Raw genomic sequence first — 6,634 nt, 5'->3', positions numbered from 1 at the left:
ATAACTCTTTTCATCTAAAAAAGAATGACATTTCTAACAGAAATATCGATTTCTGACAAATTTTAGAAGTAGGTCACATGAATATCAACACTTATCCCAGAAACGAAAAGTACACTCTTAGGTATCACTCTTCATCCTTGCAAAACTATGGTTTTCTTCCCAAACTAATGCTTTTCATCCCTACAAATAGCAATTTCTCCCTAAATTACTGGTTTTCATCCCCAAAAGAAGACACATTCTCTTTAAAATGATGCTTTGTAACAAATTATGACTCATTGATTCCAGAATATCTGTCTTCCCCTACAAAATAATGACATTAACATAAGAATTATCCATTTCAGACAAATTTTCGATTTATTTCACACTCATATCATTACTTACACCAGAAAAAAATGTGTTCTCTCTTAGGTATCACTCTTGAATCTTGCCAAAAATTCATTTTCTTACCAATACAAAGCTTTTCATCATTACAAGTAGCGTTTTCTACCCAAAAAAGTGGTTTTCATCCCCAATAGAAATCGTTTTCTCTACAAATGGTCCCTTGTAGCAACATATGAAACACTGTTATTGGAATACCTCTTTCCCTCTTCAAAATAAGGACATTTCCAACAGAAATATCGATTTCTGACAAATTTTAGAAGAATGTCACACAAATATCAGTACCTATCCCAGAAATAAAAAGTTCTCTTAAGAATCATTCTTTATCCTTGCAATAACATGGTTTTCTCACCAAAATAATGCTTTTTATCCCTTTAAAAAAGCGTTGTTTCCCAGAAATACTGGTTTTCTTCCCCAAAAGAAGACATTTTCTCTACAAAATGAGGCTTTGTAGCAAAATATGACACATTGTTTCCAGAATACCTTTTCTCTTCTACAAATTGAGGACATTACTAACAGAAATACCTTTTCCCCTCTACAAAATAAGGACATTTCCAACAGATATATCCTTTTCTGACAGATTTTAGAAAAATTTCAAAGGAATATCAATACTTATACCAGAAATAAAAAGGTCTCTCTTAGGTATCACTCTTTACCCTTGCAAAAATATGGTTTTCTTACCAAAATAATGTTTTTCATCTCTACAAACAGCATTTTCTAAACGTAAAGGTGGTTTTCATCACCAAAAGAAATTGATTTCTCTACAAAATTATCGTTTGTAGCCAAATATGACACACTGTTTCCAGAATAACTCTTTTCATCTAAAAAAGAATGACATTTCCAACAGAAATATCGATTTCTGACAAATTTTAGAAGTAGGTCACATGAATATCAACACTTATCCCAGAAACGAAAAGTACACTCTTAGGTATCACTCTTCATCCTTGCAAAACTATGGTTTTCTTCCCAAACTAATGCTTTTCATCCCTACAAATAGCAATTTCTCCCTAAATTACTGGTTTTCATCCCCCAAAGAAGACACATTCTCTTTAAAATGATGCTTTGTAACAAATTATGACTCATTGATTCCAGAATATCTGTCTTCCCCTACAAAATAATGACATTAACATAAGAATTATCCATTTCAGACAAATTTTCGATTTATTTCACACTCATATCATTACTTACACCAGAAAAAAATGTGTTCTCTCTTAGGTATCACTCTTGAATCTTGCCAAAAATTCATTTTCTTACCAATACAAAGCTTTTCATCATTACAAGTAGCGTTTTCTACCCAAAAAAGTGGTTTTCATCCCCAATAGAAATCGTTTTCTCTACAAATGGTCCCTTGTAGCAACATATGAAACACTGTTATTGGAATACCTCTTTCCCTCTTCAAAATAAGGACATTTCCAACAGAAATATCGATTTCTGACAAATTTTAGAAGAATGTCACACAAATATCAGTACCTATCCCAGAAATAAAAAGTTCTCTCATAAGAATCATTCTTTATCCTTGCAATAACATGGTTTTCTCACCAAAATAATGCTTTTTATCCCTTTAAAAAAGCGTTGTTTCCCAGAAATACTGGTTTTCTTCCCCAAAAGAAGACATTTTCTCTACAAAATGAGGCTTTGTAGCAAAATATGACACATTGTTTCCAGAATACCTTTTCTCTTCTACAAATTGAGGACATTACTAACAGAAATACCTTTTCCCCTCTACAAAATAAGGACATTTCCAACAGATATATCCTTTTCTGACAGATTTTAGAAAAATTTCAAAGGAATATCAATACTTATACCAGAAATAAAAAGGTCTCTCTTAGGTATCACTCTTTACCCTTGCAAAAATATGGTTTTCTTACCAAAATAATGTTTTTCATCTCTACAAACAGCATTTTCTAAACGTAAAGGTGGTTTTCATCACCAAAAGAAATTGATTTCTCTACAAAATTATCGTTTGTAGCCAAATATGACTCACTGTTTCCAGAATAACTCTTTTCATCTAAAAAAGAATGACATTTCTAACAGAAATATCGATTTCTGACAAATTTTAGAAGTAGGTCACATGAATATCAACACTTATCCCAGAAACGAAAAGTACACTCTTAGGTATCACTCTTCATCCTTGCAAAACTATGGTTTTCTTCCCAAACTAATGCTTTTCATCCCTACTAATAGCAATTTCTCCCTAAATTACTGGTTTTCATCCCCCAAAGAAGACACATTCTCTTTAAAATGATGCTTTGTAACAAATTATGACTCATTGATTCCAGAATATCTGTCTTCCCCTACAAAATAATGACATTAACATAAGAATTGCAGCGACTCGGCACGGACTCAGATGTGAACGATCCAAATCATTTATTACAAGTTCTTACATCCCTTATATACTTTCACAAGTTGTTGTTTTCTAACTTTCCCATCTGCCCTTACAACTTTTCCAAACACCTTACATGTCAACAAAGCATTCTACAGAACACTTTTCCACTGTCCATGCAGGCACACATTCAATCAGAGCTGTGAGACTCTTCTCCTTGCAGAGGTGTCCTTGGTTCCCATGCTGTTTATCTTGCTCCACAGCTGCTGCTATGAAAAGCTTTCCTTGTATTCCCACAATTCCCTTTTTTTGTTTATGGACAAGCTAAATCCATACTATAAAATAATAACACTAATTATATTAATAACATAATCATTATAACTCAGTCAAGGCCTCGATTGACAATACTCTAAAAGTGAAAATAGAGACAAGTTGTCATGGTTTTGTAATTTTGTAATTTTGCTATCAGTATTCCACATCATAACATCATGTCAAGTATGGATACTTCTGTTGAATGTGCAGTCCACAGAAGAAGACTACATATCCCAGAGAACAACAGGAGTAACAATAAGTCACGGGACCAGGACTCTATATAATCTCGTTCCAAGGCTGGAGTGCCCTCCTTCTTCTCTCGAACTTCTCGGAGAGTGGGAAGCGTTCCAGCCGTGTCGCCTAGAGTTCACAGTAGGCCTCTCGCTTTTCGGAGACTCTCTCTCTGTTTCGTTCGATTTTGTTAGCCTTAATTATATTATATTTTGTTATCTTGTATTTCGATATCATATTAAGTAAAATAAGTTTTTCCTCCTTAGATTGTCGCTGTTTTATCCCACTCCCTTTTTCCCCTCCTTTCCGTCCCCGGGGGGGGGGGGGCGTGGGGTAGCTTCCCCTGTCACGGGCATAGGTAAATCTAAGTAACCCATGACAGATTTTTTGGTGGAGAATGCGGGCATAGAGCTTTTTAGCTTTTAGAACAACTCTCTCTTTGCTCTTAAAGAGCTTCGTTACGGGAGTGTTGGGAGTGTTATCTTTCCGTAGCTGCTCACGGAGAACGTGACCTTGAAATACCAGACAAATTGTCAACATTAAGGGCTGCTGCACATTCTCAGCATTGCTATCTAACTTTTGTGTAGAAAACAAAGGGATTTCTTTCTCCCTTAGAGCAAAGCTAGCTAGCTCTGACTTTTACAGAGCCTGCCAGCTATGAATCCACTCTTCATCCCAGTTGCTCTGTTTAAGGGATTGAAAGCAATTATGATCTTCTTAAAGTATTGGTCAACTATTAACACCATAATTTGGTGTTGTGGAATTGTGCAGGTATATAGCCTAATAAGGTGGATACTGATGGAGACACCTGCCTGGTACTTTTATGAGATGTGGTATGGTCAGAATTTTGGCACCTACACCCCAGATGGAATTGTGAATCTTACAAACACTTGCATCCCAGATGGAACAGGCAATTTTACAAATACTTGCATCCCAGATGGAACAGGCAATTTTACAAACACCACCATGTTTAATTCATTGTACAGGCTAAAAAAACCCTTTTTATTTAGGTTGTACTCTCAGATTTCCACACGCTTTTCAATAACTGAGATAGGGTTCATACTTGCATTCATGTTATCACTATCAATGCATGCATATATGTTCCTATGCATTCGTTGTATGCGGAAGTCTCCTCCAGAACCAGAGAATGATGACTGGCAGGGAATATGGAAAGGTTTAGGAAAAGTCTTAGAAGCATGGGGACCCGCAGTGTCATGGGATTTCACTCTTGAACACCTAAGGGACCCTAAGAAATTAAGTGAGTATTTGGGTCAGAGATCTAAGGAGGTAAACCTTATGTGGGGTTTGGCTTATGCATACCGTGCTTTGTATCATACTATTCTGGAGAGAGAGAGTTTCCGATCTGAGATTCAAGCCCAAGTTAATTCTGATCAGTCACAGGAGGCATCAGTAGCAATATCAGTTGCCCCTGTGGAAGGCAAGAAATGGAAACGGGTGTCCATGCGTCTAGAACGAAAAGAAGGAGAAGCACAGGGGGGGGCAGCAGAAGACCCAGGTGCCGGGCATGGAGCAGTACCGAAAAAAGCAAAGGCAAAAACCAAGAGGCATGAAGAAGAGACTGATGATGATGAGGAAATCACCTATTGTCGACCTCTGAAGCTGACTGAAATCCAAGGCTCAAGAAAGGAGTTCACACGGCGTCAAGATGAAGGTATCCTTGCTTGGTTGCTTCGCTGCTGGGACAACGGGGCCAACAGCTTGTCTCTAGATGGTAATGAAGCTCGCCAACTAGGAAGCATTGCCCAAGATGCAGGTATCGACAGAGGGATTAGCAGATGTTCGGATGGAGCTGCCACTCTCTGGTTGCGGCTGTTAGAAGCCGTGAGAGAAAGGTACCCCTATAAGGATGCTTTGAAGCCTAAATTTGATAGTTGGAATACCGTCCAAAAAGGTATTCAGCGCCTGAGGGAATTGGCCATGGCGAAAATGTTGTACAGCCCTGATCCAAGCGAACTTGACCCTGAGAGAGTGAGGGCCGATCCTGACATGTGGCAGAAAATCACAAGTACAGCACCAGAGAGAATTGCACAGTCATTGGTATCAGGATCTAAAGGATTCATGGACAGATGGCCCCGAGTTGTTGAGCTGATTATAATGCTTCAAACCACCGATCAGCTGTTCCCTCAACTGCATGCCTCAGTTTCTGCCATCTCACGGCTAGAAAATCGAGTAGATGAAATGTGCAAGAAATTGTTTCCATCAACTAATTGTAATGATCCCGTAATAGTATCAGAAACAACTGATGAAGGTCAATCCTCGTACAGGCCACAAGGTCTAATGAAGGATCTGATCAAAGTATTCCAGTCCTACTCCCCACCTGCATCATCAAAAGTCTCAGCTGTTAAACGCACACGCTTCCCAGCTCGAGCAAAGAACAATAGTACGATTGCACCGCTTGTTTCCATGTGGCGCTACCTACGTGACCGTGGAGAAGACATGAGGAAGTGGCATGATCAGCCCACTTCTGCACTACGAGCACGGGTGAAAGAACTACTAGACATACCAACCACCAGTGGAGTTGCTCCAGTCATCACAGGTAACCAATAGAGGGGCCCTGCCCTCAGTCAGGGGAGGGAAAGGGATAATAGAGTTTATTGGACTGTGTGGATTCGATGGCCTGACACATCAGAACCACAGGAATATAAGGCGCTGGTGGATACCGGTGCACAGTGCACCCTAATGCCCTCCAGTCATGAAGGGACAGAATCAATCCATATTTCTGGAGTGACTGGGGGCTCTCAAGAATTGACTGTGCTGGAGGCTGAAATAAGCCTCACTGGCAAAGACTGGCAAAAACATCCTATTGTGACTGGCCCAGGGGCTCCATGCATACTGGGTATTGATTACCTCAGAAGGGGGCATTTCAAGGATCCTAAGGGGTATCGATGGGCCTTTGGGATAGCTGCTGTAGACATGGACAACATTAAGCAGCTGTCTGTTTTGCCTGGCCTGTCAGAGGACCCGTCTGTTGTGGGGCTGCTACGAGTAAAAGAGCAGCAGGTACCGATTGCTACAAAGACAGTGCACAGACGGCAGTATCGCACCAACAGGGATTCCTTGCTCCCCATTCATGAATTGATTCGCCAGTTGGAGAATCAGGGAGTGATCAGTAAAACTCACTCACCTTTTAACAGTCCCATATGGCCAGTGCGTAAAGCCAGTGGAGAATGGAGGCTGACAGTAGACTACCGTGGCCTGAATGAGGTCACACCCCCATTGAGCGCTGCTGTGCCGGACATGTTGGAACTCCAGTACGAGCTAGAGTCAAAAGCAGCCAAATGGTATGCCACTATTGCCACTGCCAATGCCTTCTTTTCTATTCCTTTGGCCGCAGAATGCAAGCCACAGTTTGCCTTCACCTGGAGGGGC

Source organism: Coturnix japonica, chromosome W (genome assembly GCF_054131305.1).
Source record: "Coturnix japonica strain WE chromosome W, WE-NBRP24, whole genome shotgun sequence".
Lineage (NCBI taxonomy): Eukaryota > Metazoa > Chordata > Aves > Galliformes > Phasianidae > Coturnix > Coturnix japonica.
This window is presented reverse-complemented; position numbering follows the sequence as displayed.